Source organism: Triticum aestivum, chromosome 7B (assembly GCF_018294505.1).
Source record: "Triticum aestivum cultivar Chinese Spring chromosome 7B, IWGSC CS RefSeq v2.1, whole genome shotgun sequence".
In the NCBI taxonomy this organism is placed as follows: domain Eukaryota; kingdom Viridiplantae; phylum Streptophyta; class Magnoliopsida; order Poales; family Poaceae; genus Triticum; species Triticum aestivum.
The window spans coordinates 246,863,756-246,883,297 of NC_057813.1; positions in this window are offsets into that span (position 1 = coordinate 246,863,756).

Here is a 19,542-nt window from a genome sequence, read left to right on the forward strand (position 1 = left end):
GGGCAGGTGTCTTAGCGACTTATTGGTGAAGTTGCAAGTTTTTCCGATCATCATCATGGTTTCCGGTGGCGAGTTGGCTGAGGGTCGCGAGATCCGTCTCGGCGCGCTCGTTTTCGTCGCCGACGACTCGGCGTGGCTTCAGGAAGCTCCGCTTGACGTTGAGGCGCTCCCCATCCGGGGGGCGACACACTTTCGCGCGTGCGTTCGTGGCATCCTTCTTCGACAGCCGTTGACCCAGTATCAGTCGGCCCCGAGGGTATCTTCCCTCCCCGCTGTCTGCCGTCGCAAGCGATCCAGTCGATCGCGGCTTCAGCGGTGGGTGAAACACGTGGTGGCTCGACGTTCGGCCACCCATCAAGTCACGACAATCGAGCCCGACAAAACTCTCCACGGCTTGTTCGATCTGTCAACTGGCTCCGCGGAGACTGCATCCGAGTGCGATAGCAGTGATCCTGCGGCTGAAGTCCTAATGGTTGATGGTCCACGCGGCCCACTTGTCTTCCGTCGCGAAGACGACGAGGAGGGTGGCGGCGAACCGTCGCACGTCCATGAGGAATATCATCCCGAACCCCTCTCTTCACAGCAGAGGGAAGAACTTCGTCGCCGCAACATGGATGCGCTCCACACACCCATTGTTGGAGAAACCCCCGAGGCTCGGGCCTTGGAGGAGGAGCGCTTGGCTAATTTGGCTGAGCGCACTCGGCTGGAGAACCTGCAGCGCGCTCTCGACGAGCGAGCTCGGGAGCGGGTCCCTGAGTCCAGAACCGCCTCCATCTAAGGTATACCGTACTCCAATTCAGAACCTCACAGGTGCGGCCCAAATTGCAGAGTCGATCCAACCTTGCCAGTTGGAGGCTGGCCGAGGGTTGATGCAGTACTTTGGGCAGCAGGAGAGCAGAATACTGCAGTGTCTCAGTCGCGGAATAGGATCCACAGCAAATCTGTAGTAGCAGATACAGTTCAGTCGGCCCATATCCTAAGATCGCCCCTGCGGTGTGAAGGCCGTGAGCAGTATGATCGACAGTTCTACCGTGACAATCGTCATCGAGTGCTTACACCTCCTCCGAGGAGTGCGTCGTACGTGCCTCGGCAGAACAATGACAGACGCTGTCATAGTGACGAGCGCAGAGCTCCAGTCGACCCAAGAGCGACATGCTTCGATGTGAGATCCATTCTCGTTCAAGGCCTGGTCGACCGGAACAGAGCGCATAGAGAAGACCCTGGCAGAGATCGTCCGAGTGGCAGCAGATTGCATGTTTCAGGCCCAGAGTGTTTCAGCAGAGCCATCAGGGCAGCAGGGATTCCTCCCAACTTTAGGTTGGCAACCGGAGTCAGTAAGTTCGCTGGAGAATCCAAGCCTGAGACCTGGCTTGAGGATTATCGAGTGGCCGTGCAGATTGGAGGCGGAAACGATGAGATATCGATGAAGCATCTCCCTCTTATGTTGGAAGGGTCGGCCCGAGCATGGTTGACTCAGTTGACTCCAGGCAGTATTCACAGTTGGGAGGAGCTAGCTCGAGTGTTCGTAAGAACTTTTGAGGGCACGTGCAAGCGACCAGCAGGGTTGCCTGAGTTGCAGCATTGTGTGCAGAAGTCGAATGAGACTTTGAGGGAATTCATTCAGAGATGGACCACTTTGCATCACACCGTTGAAAATGTATCAGAGCATCAAGCAGTGTGCGCTTTCAAAGAAGGCGTCAAGTACCGAGAGTTGGTCCTGAAATTCGGTCGGACTGGGGATATGACTCTGACTCGGATGATGGAGATAGCTACCCGGTACGCTAATGGAGAAGAAGAGGATTGACTCCGTAGCGGGAAGAGTAAACCAGTCAGCCAAGAGGCTGGTGGGGGTAACTCCAGTCGGAAACAGAAGTGTAAGGCCGAGCCAACGGCACCCGGTGAGATTGCAGCAGTGGCTCAAGGAAAGTTTAAGGGAAAACCTAAGGGGGCCTGGCCCCCAAAGAAGGTAAAGGATCAAGTAGGAGATGATGTGCTGGATTTGCCATGTCACATCCACACAAAGAAAGATGAAGAAGGTAATCTGATTTACCCGAAGCATACCACTCGACAATGTCGACTCCTGATCCAGCAGTTCCAAGAGAAACAACCCAATGAGAAGGAGAAAGAGTCGGACAAAGATGAGGATGAAGCGGAAGACGATGGTTATCCCAAAGTCAATTCCACTATCATGATTTTTGCTGATGTTGAAGAGTCGGGTGAAAGTTATCAATAGAGAGGTGAATATGGTTGCTCCGGCGACAACGACCACGTACCTGAAATGGTCCCAGACAGCCATCACATTCGACCAGTCAGACCATCCTACTCGTGTAGCCACCCCCAGGAGGCAAGCGCTGGTGGTCGACCCAGTGGTCGGAGGCTCTCGACTGACTAAAGTGCTGATGGATGGTGGTAGCGGTCTGAATATCCTTTATGCTGAAACCTTGAAGGGGATGGGCATCCCGATGTCCAAGCTTAGCGAGAGCAATATGAGCTTCCATGGTGTTATCCCCGGAAAGAAAGCCGAATCACTCATCCAGATTGCTCTCGACGTGGTTTTCGGTGATTCCAAACATTACCGTAAGGAAAAGTTGACATTTGAAATCGTAGATTTACAGAGTGCTTATCATGCCATTCTGGGGAGGCCTGCGTACGCACGTTTCATGGCTCGACCGTGTTACGTGTACCTCAAGTTGAAGATGCCTGGTCCCAAGGGTGTGATCACAGTTACTGGCAATCGGTAGAAGGCAGAGGAATGCTTCCAGAAGGGTTCCAAAATTGCCGATATGCAGATGGCAGCTGTTGAACTTCAAGAGTATCAGAAGAATGCAGATCCAAGTGATCTACTCCGAGCCAAGAAGCTTGCCACAGATTCTGCATTTCAGTCGTCTGGTGAAACGAAGCCGATTCATATTCACCCGACCGATCCCAATGCCGCGCCGACTCATATATCAACGACACTCGACAGCAAATAGGAAGAAGCGCTCATCCAGTTCCTCCGTGAGAACTGGGACATCTTTGCATGGAAACCCTCTAACACGCCGGGTGTACCCAGAGAACTGGCTGAGCACCATTTGCGTGTCGACCCCAAGGCAAAGCTTGTCAAAGAGCACCTTCGACGGTCCGCCGTGCAGAAGAGGAAAGCGATTGGCAAAGAGGTGGCTCGACTGCTAGTAGCGGAGTTCATCCGAGAGATCTACCACTCCGAGTGGCTTGCCAATGTAGTCATGGTCCCTAAGAAGGACGATTCACTCCGTATGTGCATTGATTTCAAGCATATCAATCGGGCCTGCCCGAAAGATCACTTCCCTCTCCCCCGCATCGATCAGATTGTTGACTCGACTATGGGGAGTGAGCGCTTGTCTTTTCTAGATACATATTCCGGGTATCATCAGATCCGACTGTATGGTCTTGATAAAATAAAAACAGCCTTCATCACCCCATTCAGGTGCTTTTGCTATGTCACCATGCCATTCGGTCTTAAAAATCCTGGAGCCACATTCATGAGGATGATTCAGAAGTGCCTGCTCACCCAAATCAGTCGGAATGTGGAGGCATACATGGATGACATCATGGTCAAGTCTCGCAAAGGTTCCAACCTATTGACTGACCTCGCAGAAACCTTTGCCAACCTAAGGAGGTACGATATCAAGCTTAATCCGTCAAAGTGCACGTTCGGGGTTCCTGGAGGAAAGTTACTCGGTTTTCTCGTTTCCGAACGAGGGATCGATGCAAATCCAGAAAAAGTTAATACCACCCTCCGAATGAAACGCCCTGTGCGAGTGCATGACGTTCAGAAATTGACTGGTTGTTTGGCCGCCTTGAGTCGATTCATGTCTCATCTCAGTGTAAAGGCCTTGCCTCTTTACCGACTGATGAAGAAATCTAGTAAGTTCGAGTGGATTGAGGAAGCTGATGCAGCGTTTGCAGAACTCAAAACCCAGCTTTCCACCCAGCCGGTGCTTGCTACGCCAATCAGCAAAGAGCCTTTACTGCTTTATATTGCAGCCACTGGACAAGTTGTCAGCAGAGTACTCACGGTCGAGTGAGTAGAGGAAGGAAAAGCTTACAAGGTTCAGTGCCCAGTTTATTATCTCTCTGAAGTTTTGACTCCATCCAAGCAACGATATCCTCATTATCAGAAGCTTGTCTATGGAATATACATGACCATGAAGAAGGTTGCACATTACTTCTCTAATCACTCTATTACAGTCGTCAGTGACGCACCGTTGTCTGAGATTCTGAATAACAGAGATGCAACTGGTCGAGTGGCAAAATGGGCGATTGAACTCCTTCCACTGGACATCAAGTTTGAGGCAAAGAAAGCTATCAAGTCCCAAACAATCGCAGATTTCCTTGCCGAGTGGATTGAGCAGCAACTGCCGACTCAAGTTCACTCGGAACATTGGACTGTGTTCTTCGATGGCTCCAAGATGCTAAACGGATCAGGGGCTAGGGTAGTATTGGTGTCCCCCCGTGGAGACAAGCTTAACTACGTTCTCCAGATTCATTTTGATTCCTCCAATAATGAAGCGGAATATGAAGCACTTTTATACGGGTTGTGTATGGCCATTTTATTCGGCGTCCGTCGCCTCATGGTATATGGCGACTCAGATTTGGTGGTAAATCAAGTGATGAAGGAATGGGATGTCAGAAGTCCGGCCATGACTGGTTATTGCAATGCTGTTAGGAAGCTAGAAAAGAAGTTTGAAGGGTTGGAGCTTCACCATATACCCCGATTGAAAAATCAAGCTGCAGATGAGTTGGCAAAGATAGGTTCAAAGAGAGAAGCCATTCCCGCAATATGTTCTTGGAACATATTCATTCACCTTCAGTTCAGGAAGATCCTTTCACTGAAGAGTCGCCATAGCCCAAGGTGCCACAGATCCGACTGAAGTTGAAATCCCAGCCGTGGTCGACTTGGTCATTGTCGTGGAATTGTCACGTCAGATGTCCTCGTGAAAGGACTTAGTTGTGGAGCCATCGCAACTAGGAAGCTTGAAGGGGTTAATCGGGACAAAGGACACGAGAGGGTTTATACTAGTTCGGCCCCTTACGGTGAAGGTAAGGCCTACGTCTAGTTGGGTTGGTATTGATGTTTCGATGACCAGGGAGCGAGATATGCTATGCCTGGCTCTCGATGAGTTGTTTCTTTTCTTAAGCTGCCAGTGGGTCGTCCCCTTATATACACGGGTCGACGCCCTGCGGCTTACAGTCCCGGCCGGCTCATAAACAATGTCTGGCTCGGTGACTAGTTAAGTCTACCTTATGATACAAGTAATATTATTACAGCGGGTTACTACAACGAGCCTGAAGTCGCCTGCGGGCCTTAAGCTCTCTATGAACCGCCATCTTCATACTTTGTCTTGGGCTTCTCTCTGGTGAGTCCTCTTTGCGTAACCCGGCCCCTCCTGTGCGGCTTACACAAATAGTTATATCCCCAACATTAGGCCCCAGATTGATTTGAACTGGTTCATGTCAATCTTAAAATACCTTATGAACCGCCCTGCAGTCTTTTATCTTGCATGAAGGATTTTAAACCGCCGTGACGTCATCATCTAACCCCAGGTTAAATCTCTGTGATGTCATCTTCATTAAAGTTTTATTTTTTTATACCGTCACATCTTCAACGGATCTTTGTCTTTACTGATCATCCCGAGAATCGAGGCGCCAGAGCCGCTGGATAATGAATGTTATCTCCTCGTTTTTTGCACCCGCCCGGTCAGTCTTCCCTTATAAATAGAGCGACCTAGGTCTTCCCCAGTCGTCTTCTTCCTCTTGCCTCCTCCCGTGCTCTGCCGCTGCCACCGTCGACCCCCTCGTCGTCACCGACTCAGGCCGCTGCATCGACCTGACTCCGACTAGAGATTGACAGCGAACCTCAGCGGCGCATCTACATCTGTGAGCCCTTCTCATTTCCTTTCTCAGACCTGTGTTAGGTTCTTGCCAAGTTCATCGGTGTTCATCACTGCCTGACGCAAACCTTCTCTAGTTCTTTCCTCCAACACCCTATTTAGACCATAAAAATTACATAGAACTGCTGCGGTGCTTACTTGTATTGATCTCACGCAGGAATAGATCTCATTTCCCTTGCGTAGAACCCCTTTTCGAGTATATGAGCTTCTCTGCTTTGTTTTTAGGTCTAGGAAAATTTCTTTCCAGGGAAATATTTGGATCCAGAGAAATAACTGTCCTTTGTGAAACTTGTCTACATCACCCGGAAAACCTCCTCTGGTAAATGTCCTGAAATACAACTGTCGAGGTATCCGGCTTAAATAGATGATACAGAACCTTGACTGCTCCTCATGACCCAGAATTTTTTTGAATTACACTTGATACTTGTAGCGGCTTAAATATTGTTGCCCAGTCATCCTTATATCATTAGGCCCCTCATTAAGCCGCCACTTTAATCAAAATTTTCCTCACTGGTTAAAATTGAACCGGATCTTCTTGTTTTCCATAGGCCAATTGCTGTGATGGCTCCTAAGGCTACCAAGGCCCCTGTAACCTGCAATTGGGTTCCATCTACAGTGACCAATAGCAAACTAGCTGAGTTTGTAAAGTCTGGGCATCTGCCAAAAAAGGACGTCATGTCGTACCGTGCCCCTGACCCGTCTGAAGAAAAACCTCACCCCAAAGCCGGGGAAGTAATAATTTTTACTGATCATATGAGCCGTGGATTTTCTCCTCCCGGCTCAAAATTCTTCAGAGAGGTTTTGAACTTCTTTGACCTTAGACCTCAAGACATCGGACCCAATTCCGTGTCAAATATTTGTAATTTTCAAGTCTTCTACGAGGTGTATCTGGGTGAGGAGCCGAGTCTGCTATTGTTCAGGGAACTTTTTTACATGAACCAGCAAAATGAACGTGCCAACGGGCCCAGTCTTGAGCTTGGTGGCATCTCAATCCAGTGACGGAGAGACTGTCTTTTCCCTTATGCTGAGTTGCCGAGTCACCCCAAATCTTGGAACCAGACGCGGTTCTACTGTCAGGACACTTCTCCGGCTGATGAAAAACCTCTGCCCGGCTTTCGCACCCTGTGCCTTGAATCTAATCATCCGCAACCAGACAAGCTGACAACCCTTGAACGCGTGCCTCTTAACTCCACCATCAAGAAGATTAAAGCTCTATTGGGAAATGGTTTAAACGGCATCGATCTGGTCCGGGTCTGGGTCACTTGGCGTATACTTCCATTAAGCCGCCGTCCCGTCTTAATGTGTACTTATACTGGAGAAAAGACTGATCCGCAATGCCATAGCCCTGACGACTTACCAGATGACGTGGTGGATGCTACAACCCAGTCACTGCTGAAGGAGGGCACTGTGACGAACAACGCCTTCGGTTTACTTCCATTTTGCAAGAATAACCCGGCCCCTGCGGTAAGTTATCAATCATAACAATGTTTACGGATATATGATACCTTTCTTGATACTCATGATTCTTTAACTTTTTCCACAGGCTGGTGATGACTTTTGGAAAGCCAAATATGACCATGAAGCTGCCAAACAAGCCAGAACGACCAAGAAAGCTGAAAGGAAAGCCGCCAAGGTAGGAACCTCGAAGAAAAAGAAACCCAGCGCCTCCGACTTACTCAGATTGGAGGATAGCTCTTCGGATGAGGAAGAGGTAATCTTTAAATTTTCTTAAGTCCCTTGTTATCACCTGTCTGACATTTTATCCTTTCAGGAGGATACGGGGAACAGTCGAGCAGCTAATGAAGAGGTAACTATAATCTCCTCCGACTCAGAGCCTTTGCCAAAGCGAAAGACCCGAAGGGTGACCCGGAAAGTAAGATTTTCACATGCACTTGCTTATCAAGATCCTCAATTTATTTTGAAGCAACAACAGCTTGAGAACCGGAGGCAGACCCGGAACAACAAGGATGCAGAACTCTCCTCCGGCTTACCTGATGTAACCAGGAAACGTCGGACTGAGGTTATCTCCGATTTACGCTCTGTCTTACCTTTAGCAGGCTTAATTCGTCAACCTCTCAATTCATCTGACTCCAATTATCAGGATACCTCTCCTTCTTCTGGTGAATCCATGCAGTCAAATATGCCGACTTTCAAAACTGCTCCCGGGTAATGTAAACTTATGCACTTTTTACCTTACCCGTGCTTGCGTATTCATCCTTCTGCTTTTGTTAACAGTATGCAAGTGAAGCCCAGCAAACGGGCAAAGAAGAATAAGCCGTCCGAAGAACCGGTCGTGGCTGAACCGGTGATTAATGCATCTGCTCCAGACAGCGCTACCCATCAGCCGCCGCCTGACCCGGCTTCTGATATTCCAGTGCCGACCTCTGATCCACCTACCGAAGACATTCTCCACACAAGTGACCCGGAGACTCCTAGCCCAGTGAAGAGAAATGACCCGGAAGTTGAGATTGTGAAGTCCCAATTTGTTGAACCAGGGCGGCCTACAGTCCTTGCCAAATGTACTGCCAAGGAAGAGTTTGCCCAATGCCGAAAAGCCAAGCAGGACATTACGGATTATACTCACCTAAGCATTGGTGATATAGTCTCAGGCTATCTGAATCAAGTGCATAATAGCCGTGACCTGGAAGTTGACATGGTGAAACAAATACAGCATAAATCTGAGGTATAAACTTATACTTTTATCTGAGCCTTATATATACTGTACCAGCCCCCAAGTCTATTGCTTATGAACAAATACGCTGTAGACTTAGAAATCTACTTTTACTTGTTAACTTATCCGGCTTAAAAAGAATTTATTTAACCCGGTATAACATAAGGCCTTTAAATTTGCAATACACATTAGTCCCCAAGTGTCAAGTATCCTTACTTGTAAGGTGCTTGAGACTTAATATGTTTGACCCGGCAGGATAAAGTTAAAATTTCTTTCAGCATACATTAGCCCCCAAGTGCCAAGTATCTTTACTTGTAAAGTGCTTGGGACTTGAATGTTTACCTTACTAGAATCCTTACCATAACCCGGTGTCAATGCAGGCTGCCATAAGTCAATTTGAATCAGAGCTCGCTGCCCTGAAGAGTCGTCTGGAAACTCAAGAGCTTGAGACGCAAAAAGCTAACTCCAAATTTGAATTTAGTGTCTCTGAAAATGAGAAACTAAAGAAGAATTTTGAGTCGGAAAAGAAATTTTGGGCTGATGAAAAGGCTTCCCTGGTGACCCGGGCCGAAACAGCCGAAACAACTCTTGCAGAAGCAACAACCGAGCTGTCCAACTTAAAACAGCAAATATCCCAAATGGCCTCAGCCATCTTTGGTAAGTTATTGTGACACAGTTTTAACATGGCAACCGTACAATGACTATTGTAATAATTACTTCCGGCTTACCGTTATGCTTGTGCACATACAGGCTCCAGGAGTGTCAATCTGAAGCAGAACACGCTGATCAAGCTTAAAGCAGTTTACACGTTAGTGGAACAGCTATACTCCGGGACACAACGTGCCCTGGCGGTTGTAGATTTATCAACTCCACACCCCCGCCTTTTGTAAGATGTTTTGAAGAGCCTTGCCTTTCTACCTCAGCGGATCCAAGACTTAAGGCGTTCATCTTCAAGAGCCGGGGCCGTAGCTGCATTGAGCCGGGCAAAAGCATGGCTCCCAGAACTAGACCCGGCAGACCTTGCTCTTGGATATCCGAGTCTAAAGGAAGACGGCAATGCCTTTGATGATCATGACTTCCACGCCTGTGTTAAAGCCATACGTCCGGTGGCCACCCTTATTGGAAACGATACTGACCTCAGCAAGTATGCGTCGGCTTATGATAGTAACAACCGGAAAATCCCAAACGCTCCATATGATCAAATCAGCCTGATCCCTCCAATTCGTAAGCATACTTTTGCCCCTGAAGTGGACCCGGCCGGTTTAATAGATGATGAAGCTGAATTTGAAGCTTTGAGCGGCATTGATTGGGCTTCATCAACTTTCCAGGAAACAACAGCCGACGGAGAAGCGGAGAAGGGTAACCCGGAGCCTTCAAGCCCGCCGAAGGAGTGAATCACCAGGTGTTTGGCCAAAATACAATGCTTCATCTATTCAGACTCGGGGAGTCATGTAATAGGGTAGAAATAACTTCTTAATGCTCATCATGCCTTCGTGCATGCTCTTATCACTTAACGCTTTTCGTAAGCCGCCATGGCTGTATATTTCTGGCTTTTACTTCCTTGGCGTGTTAAATTTTGCTTGCCTTATTCTGCAATCCTTGAATGATCTTCCCGGCTCATATAATGTTCACCCGGTACTTAATAACCTGGGGTGACGAATATTAAACCGGCAAGACAAAAAACACCTTAAAATGCTTTCCACAAGGTATCAGAATAATCAAAATACTTTTACAGGCTCTGATTCGGATACGATCAGTAAACCGTTCCAAAGGGGTTAAGCTAAGATTCGGATACGATCATATAGCCCCAGTGGCGTGGCGATGCCAATCAAGTGGGTATCGACAGCTATGTTCTCTTTGGTTCGAATACGACCTATGTTTGAACAGGAAGCCCCCAAGTGACCATAGGATTTGTTTAATGACGCTGATTCGTATACGATCCACGTCAGACCTAAAGGGGTTAAGCTGTGATTCAAATATGATCAGGAAGCCCCCAAGTAGGCTTGGCAAGTATGCCGATCAAGTGGGTATCGACAGCTATGTTCTCTTTGGTTCGGATACGACCTATGTTTGAACAGGAAGCCCCCAAATGACCATGGCTAGATTCAGATATGATCATAAGCCGGACCAAAGGGAAAACCGGATTCAGATTTGATCCGGTCCCTATTGGTTGTTTCCACCACCTGTCAAAAAGGACATATACACTTTTTTGAGGATGAAAAAAGGACAGAGGTCCTGCTTTATTACTTTATATAATATCTACATCGTCTAAAATATATACATCTAAAGAGCCGGTGGCTTAAGTATAATAAGGCCGAAGATGGGCTATATTCCACGGCCGGCGGGTCTCCTCCGATTTACCTGAGTCCTTGTGCTCTCGAATATCGATGAGGTAATATGACCCATTGTGCAGATTCTTGCTGACCACAAAGGGTCCTTCCCAAGGAGGGGATAGCTTGTGCATATCAGTCTGATCCTGGATGAGCCGGAGCACTAAATTGCCTTCCTGAAATGTTCTGCTTCTGACCCGGCGGCTGTGATAACGACGAAGGTCTTGCTGGTAAATCACCGAGCGGGCTATTGCCAAGTCTCGCTCCTCATCCAACAAGTCAAGAGCCTCCTGTCGAGCCTTCTCATTATCAGCCTCAACGTAAGCCGCCACACGGGGTGAATCGTGCCGGATATCACTTGGCAGAACTGCCTCTGCTCCATAAACCATGAAGAAAGGCGTGTAACCTGTTGATCTGTTAGGCGTGGTGTTGATGCTCCACAACACCAAGGGCAACTCTTCCACCCAGCAACCCGGAGTCCGCTGTAAGGGGACCAAGAGTCATTGTTTGATACCCCTTAAAATCTCCTGATTAGCTCGCTCTGCTTGACCATTGGACTGAGGATGAGCAACAGCCGAAACGTCAAGCCGGATATGTTCCCGTTGACAGAACTCTTCCATGGCACCCTTGGAGAGATTAGTGCCATTATCAGTTATGATGCTATGTGGAAAACCAAAACGAAAGATCACCTTTTTGATGAACTGCACCGCTGTGGCCGCATCACACTGACTGACCGGCTCTGCCTCAATCCACTTTGTAAATTTATCCACTGCCACCAGGAGGTGCGTTTTTTATCCTTAGACCTTTTGAAAGGTCCCACCATGTCAAGCCCCCAGACTGCGAACGGCCAAGTAATTGGAATCATCCTCAACTCCTGAGCCGGCACATGAGCTCGTCTTGAGAACTTTTGACACCCGTCACATTTGCTAACAAGATCTTCTGCATCAGCATGAGCCGTCAGCCAATAAAAACCATGACGGAAAGCCTTGGCCACCAGAGATTTTGAGCCGGCATGATGACCACAATCCCCTTCATGGATCTCTCGAAGTATCTCTTGACCCTCTGCAGGCGACACACAACGCTGGAACGCACCTGTGACACTGAGATGATGTAACTCGCCATTAACAATTGTCATGGATTTGGATCGTCTGACAATTTGTCTCGCCAAGGTCTCATCCTCAGGCAGCTCTCCCCGGGTCATATAAGCCAGATATGGCAATGTCCAATCCGGGATGATGTGAAGTGCAGCCACCAACTGTGCCTCCGGGTCTGGCACTGCAAGCTCTTCCTCTGTAGGTACCTTGACAGAAGGATTATGTAAAACGTCCAGAAAGGTGTTAGGCGGCACCGGCTTACGCTGAGAGCCCAACCGGCTTAAAGCATCCGCCGCCTCATTCTTCCTTCTGTCAATGTGCTCCACCTGATACCCTTTGAAGTACCCAGCTACAGCATCAACTTCACGATGATAAGCCGCCATAAGGGGGTCCTTAGAATCCCATGTGCCTGAGACCTGCTGAGCCACAAGATCTGAGTCGCCCAAGCACCTTACCCGGCTTAAATTCATCTCCTTAGCCATCCGGAGACCATGGAGCAAGGCCTCGTATTCAGCTGCATTGTTAGTGCAAGGAAACATGAGCCGGAGCACATAACGAAATTTGTCACCTCGAGGGGAAGTTAAGACAACCCCAGCCCCTGATCCTTCTAACTGCCTGGACCCATCAAAATGAATAGTCCAATACGTATTGTCCGGCTTCTCCTCAGGTGCCTGCAACTCTGTCCAATCATTGATAAAATCCACCAACGCCTGAGATTTGATGGCAGTACGGGGCATATACTTTAAACCATAAGGCCCAAGCTCAATGGCCCACTTGGCGATTCGCCCTGTAGCTTCTCTATTCTGAATGATATCTCCCAAAGGAGCTGAGCTCACCACCGTTATAGGGTGACCTTGGAAGTACTGCTTCAGTTTCCGATTTGCCATGAACACACCATAAACAAGCTTCTGCCAATGTGGATACCTTTGTTTAGACTCAATGAGCACCTCGCTGATGTAGTAAACCGGCCGTTGAACCGGATGCTCCTTGCCTGCCTCCTTTCGTTCCACCACGATGGCAACACTGACAGCCCGTGAGTTAGCAGCCACATATAACAATAGCGGCTCTTTATCAATGGGAGCTGCAAGAACCGGTGGCTCAGACAACTGTCTCTTTAAATCCTCAAAGGCAGTGTTAGCAGCATCACTCCAGACAAAAGTGTCCGTCTTCTTCATCATCTGGTATAGCGGCAAGGCCTTCTCCCCTAACCGGCTTATGAACCGGCTTAAAGCAGCAACACGTCCCGCCAGGCGTTGAACATCATTGATACACGCCGGCTTAGCCAGAGAGGTGATCGCCGTGATCTTCTCCGGATTAGCTTCAATGCCTCTATTTGACACCAGAAAACCCAAGAGCTTGCCTGCAGGTACACCAAATACACACTTGGCCGGGTTAAGCATCATCTTGTAAACCCGGAGATTGTCAAAGGTTTCTCTCAAATCGGATATTAAAGTTTCCTTTTCTCTGGATTTCACCACGATGTCATCCACATAAGCATGAACATTGCGCCCAATCTGATCGTGCAAACAGTTCTGCACACATCGCTGATAAGTTGCCTGGGCACTCTTGAGCCCAAACGGCATAGATACATAACAGAAGGCCCCAAACGGAGTGATGAAAGCTGTCTTCTCCTGGTCCTTAACTGCCATCTTGATCTGATGATAGCCAGAGTAAGCATCCAAAAAGCTCAAACGTTCACAACCTGCCGTAGCATCAATGATTTGATCAATACGGGGGAGTGCAAAGGGATCAGCCGGGCAAGCCTTGTTTAAGTCCGTGTAATCCACACACATCCGCCAAGTGCCGTTCTTCTTGAGTACCAGCACCGGGTTAGCCAACCACTCTGGATGAAAGACTTCGACAATAAACCCGGCCGCTAAGAGCCGGGCCACCTCTTCTCCAATGGCTGCTCGTCTCTCTTCGTTGAATCGTCGGAGAAACTGCCTGACCGGCTTATACTTTGGATCAATATTGAGAGTGTGCTCAGCGAGTTCCCTCGGTACACCCGGCATGTCAGAAGGTTTCCATGCAAAGATGTCCCGGTTCTCACGGATGAACTCGATGAGCGCGCTTTCCTATTTAGGATCCAAATTGGCACTGATACTGAACTGCTTAGAGGTGTCCCCGGGGTGAAGTCAACAAGCTTTGTATCAGCGGCCGATTTAAACTTCAACGCCGGGTCGTGCTCTGTAGTTGGTTTCTTGAGGGAGGTCATATCCGTCGGGTCAACATTGTCTTGATAAAATTTGAGCTCCTCCGCGGCACAGGCCGTCTCAGCGTAAGCCGCGTCGCCTTCTTCGCATTCCAAGGCCACCTTTCGACTCCCATGCACGGTGATGGTGCCCTTGTAACCCGGCATCTTGAGCTGTAAGTAAACATAACACGGCCGGGCCATGAACTTAGCATAAGCCGGTCGCCCAAATAGAGCGTGATACGGGCTCTTGATCTTGACCACCTCAAACGTCAACTTCTCAGCCCTGGAATCATACTCATCTCCAAAAGCCACCTCTAATTCAATCTTACCAACTGGGTAAGCTGACTTACCTGGGACCACCCCGTGAAAAACAGTGTTGGACGTCCTCAGATTCTTCTCAGTTAACCCCATACGCTGGAAGGTCTCATAATAGAGGATATTGATGCTGCTACCTCCGTCCATGAGTACTTTAGTGAATTTATATCCACCAACCTGGGGTGCTACAACCAAGGCTAACTGACCCGGATTATCAACTCGTAGCGGGTGATCCTCCCTGCTCCAAATGATAGGTTGCTCTGACCATCTCAAATAACGAGGGACCGCCGGCTCAACCGAATTTACAGCCCTTTTATGAACCTTCTGGTCACGTTTGCATAAGCTAGTGGTGAACACATGGTATTGCCCACCGCTCAACTGTTTCGGTTGGCTCTGGTAACCCGACTGCTGCTGCGGTTGTCCTCCCTGACCAGCTTGCTGTTGATTATTTCCACCCGGTTGTCCCTGAAAACCGGAATTTGAACCGCCACCCGGGCCATGAAAGCCGCCGGCCCCTGAACCGCCACCAGGTCCATGACCACCATCGAAGATATTGGAATTTTTAAACGCCTTCATGATCGCACAATCTTTCCACAGGTGAGTAGCGGGGTGCTCCCGGGTGCCGTGTTTCGGACAGGGCTCGTTGAGTAGCTGCTCAAGAGATGGACCTGACCCGCCGGTTCGAGGCCACTTACCCTTGCGTCTCTGATTGTTACCCTGTGTACTAGCGTTAGCCACAAGCTCCGGACTACCGTCCGCCTTACGCTTATTGCCGCCTTGATTCCCCGGGTTATGCTGTTGACCTTTTCCATTACCGTTCCTTTTACCCTTCCCTGTTTTCTCATCGTCAGACGCAGGGTCCTTGGTATTATCAGAATCGGCGTATTTGACTAAAGCCGCCATCAGCGTTCCCATATCGGTGCAGTCACGCTTTAGGCGTCCCAATTTCTGCCTCAGCGGCTCAAAGTTGCAATTTTTCTCCAACATGAGGACTGCAGAGCCGGCATCCATCTTATCAGATGAATGAATTATCTCCTTGACCCGGCGTACCCAATGGGTGGTGGACTCACCCTCCCCCTGCTTACAACTTGTCAAGTCCACGATTGACATGGACTGCTTACAGGTGTCTTTGAAGTTCTGGATGAACCGGGCCTTTAACTCCTCCCACGAACCAATGGAATTGGGTGGTAAACCTTTTAGCCAGGACCGGGCCGTTCCATCTAACATCATGGTGAAGTATTTAGCCATTGCCGCGTCGCTAACCTCCAACAGCTCCATGGCCATCTCATAGCTCTCAATCCATGCTCCGGGTTGTAAGTCGGCCGTGTAATTCGGCACCTTCTGAGGTCCCTTGAAGTCCTTAGGCAGGCGCACGTTGCGCAAAGCCGGTATCAAACAAGGAACTCCACCGGTTCTGGTGGCTACTCCCAACTCAATAGAAGTCGTTGGGTACTCCGGGATGTCCTGATGAGCCGTCAGCTGAGCCGCCTGTTGAGCCGCCCGCTCGTTCTCCTGACGTATTCGGTCTTGCACCGGGTTATAGCCCCCATGTTGGTTACGGCGTTGGGCGTTGCTTGATAAAGCTTCGGACTCCATGTGCCTGCTGTAACTCGGGCTCCGGTTCTGACGAGGCGGCGCTAACCAAGGCGGAGGGGTTGAATGAATCCTATCCCGGCTGTAAGAATAGGTCTCCTGCTGAGCCAGGGCCGTCTGGACAAGTTCCCTGATCCTCCGGGTCTCCACTGCTGTTGGATCATCACCGTCCACCGGAAGAGCTGCTAAACGCGCTGATGCTGCGATTAAATTCTCCATGGGGTTGGAAAAGTGACCCTCCGGTATTGGTACATAACGCGGCGGTGCCATGCTCATATGAGGAGGTGGCATCTCCTGACGCTGAGCCGGTCCTCCCGCTCCGGGTGTCATAAACTGATTGGCATTGGGCGGGTTACTTGGGCCGGCCCCTGGTGTGGCAAAAAGAACCCTAGGATCGTAATTCGGAGGCAACCGGGATTGGGCCTTCTGGTGTCTCCTCCTCATTACTTCATTGGACGCGTTTAAACTCATTGTGAGCTGATAAGCCTCTGACTGCAACCGCTGTGCCCGGGCGTCGAGAGCCGCCCGCTCCGTAGCTAGCCTAGTATCCTCAGCTGCTAAGGCCTCCTTGGCTTGAGCTATCTCCTCGCGTACCTGTGCTACCTCCGCGTCATGCTCATCTTTGTTTGCAGGGATAACCGTGGCGGTTAACAGGGTCGTAAGCTTGTCCATGAGGTCTATCAGCACTTGAGCCGGCGGACGCACAGGGCCTCCTGCCCTGGCTGCTCCTAACCCGGAAGTAATTGCGGCCGCGGCTGTAGAGTTTTGTCCGGGTTGAGTCCCAGCCATAAAGACTCCTGCCCAATTTGGCGGCTCACAGAGGTCCGGAATACTAAGGCCATCGGAACAGCCCCCGAGCGCACCATCTTGAACTTGATACAAAGAATCTGTTGAACCGGTGGACGAATCACCGTCAGAGGGGACGGCCGTCTCACCACCATCTTCAGGGCCTTCAGAAAGCTCTTCTCCGTGGACGCAGCCCACAAAGACACGCTTCATGCCGGGTTGAACTCGGGCGGGTTTCGCACGCTGAGCCGTCTCGACAAGGTCGGTGCAGTTGTCCGGCTCAGGCCCCGGCTCACCGATCCGGCCGATGAAGACGTGGATCCCTCCGAAAGGGGACCCGGTACCCGTACTCAATTGAGCCGGCGTCGGGGCCCCAGCCTTCGTCGTCGATGTAGATCTTGCCGCGACGACTCTTGGTCATCCGGCCCACTACGTATCCCTTGAGCCCTTCGAAGTTGCCCTTCAAGAACTCAAATCCACCGTGCGCTGGCCCCACGGTGGGCGCCAACTGTCGTGGAATTGTCACGTCAGATGTCCTCGTGAAAGGACTTAGTTGTGGAGCCATCGCAACTAGGAAGCTTGAAGGGGTTAAACGGGACAAAGGACACGAGAGGGTTTATACTAGTTCGGCCCCTTATGGTGGAGGTAAGGCCTACGTCTAGTTGGGTTGGTATTGATGTTTCAATGACCAGAGAGCGAGATACGCTATGCCTGGCTCTCGATGAGTTGTTTCTTTTCTTAAGCCGCCAGCGGGTCGTCCCCTTATATACACGGGTCGACGCCCTGTGGCTTACAGAGTCCCGGCCGGCTCATAAACAATGTCCGGCTCGGTGACTAGTTAAGTCTACCTTATGATACAAGTAATATTATTACAGCGGGTTACTACAATGGGCCTTAAGTCGCCTGCGGGCCTTAAGCTCTCTATGAACCGCCATCTTCATACTTTGTCTTGGGCTTCTCTCTGGTGAGTCCTCTTTGCATAACCCGGCCCCTCCTGGGCGGCTTACACAAATAGTTATATCCCCAACAGTCATGGAGGTTTTGGTCATTACACCCGACTAGACGGTGCTGTACATTGCATACATTCTTAGGAAAGAACTTCCGGAGGAGGAAGAAGAGGCTCGACAGATCGTCCGGCGATCTAAGGCCTTTACTGTGATAAAGGGGCAGTTGTTCAGAGAAAGTGCAACTGGAGTCTGCCAGAAGTGCATCACGCCAGAAGAAGGCCGAGTGATCCTCAATGATATTCACTCGGGGACCTGTGGTCACCACACGTCCTCTCGGACCATCATGGCCAAAGCATACCGAGCTGGATTTTACTGGCCGCGGGCCAATGAGATGGCTAAGGAAATAGTGGACAAGTGTGAAGGCTGTCAGTTTTACTCCAACATGTCTCACAAACCTGCATCAGCTCTGAAAACAATTCCGCTCGTCCGGCCTTTTGCCGTCTGGGGATTGGATATGGTTGGGTCTCTGAGGACTGGCAGGAGTGGATTTACTCATGTGCTGGTGGCAGTCGACAAATTCACCAAATGGATCGAAGCCTAGCCCATTAAAAACCTTGTAGCAAGTACAACTGTGAGTTTCATCAGGGAACTGATATTCAGATATGGCATCCCACACATCATCATCACAGATAACGGCTCGAATTTCGATTCCGAAGAGTTCGAAAACTTTTGCGCCTCCCAAGGCATGAGAATTGACTATGCTTCGGTCGCTCATCCTCAGTTGAATGGGCAGGCCGAGCGGGCAAATGGATAGATTCTCAAGGGACTGAAATCCCGGTTGATGCGTGACCTGAAGCATGCAGCAGGGGCTTGGGTCGACGAGCTCCCATTGATACTTTGGGGATTGAGGACAACCCCTAACCGGTCGACTGGAAGGACTCCATTCTTCTTAGTTTACAGAGCCGAAGCCGTACTCCCGAGTGATTTGCTCCACAACTTGCCCCGAGTCGAACTCTTCTCAGAAGAGGAAGCAGAGCAGGCTCGGCAAGATGTTCTCGATCTCCTAGAAGAGGAAAGAGAGATGGCCTTGATCCAGTCGACCATTTATCAGCAAGACTTGCGTCGATTCCATGCTAGAAATGTAAGCGGCCGGGCATTTCAAGAGGGAGACCTGGTTCTTCGACTGGACCAGCAGAGACCACACAAGCTCGCTCCTGCTTGGGAAGGCCCTTTTGTCATCACCAAAGTGCTCCACAATGGAGTGTATCGTCTCTTCAACGTCGAGCATAATAAAGATGAGCCACGCGCCTGGAATGCGGATTTACTCCACCCTTTTTACTCTTAAGTATTTAGAACTGATGAGATGTAATAAGAAGTACCCTTTTGGTTTGATTATCAAAAGACATGATTTTACAGTCTTCCGAACGATTGTTGCTCATTTTTTACATGTTTTAAAAAATCCTACCGAGTGGTGAGTCTGTCTCTCACTCGGGGGCTTACCCGTGAATCCGTTTCGCTTAAGTAATAAAAATTCTGCCGAGTGATGAGCCTGTCTCTCACTCGGGGGGCTTAGTTGTGAATCCGTTTCGCCTAAGTAATAAAAATCCTGCCGAGTGGTGAGTCTGCCTCTCACTCAGAGGCTTAGCTGCAGTCCAGTACTCGCCTAAGTAATACAAAACCCTACCGAGTGGTGAGTCTGC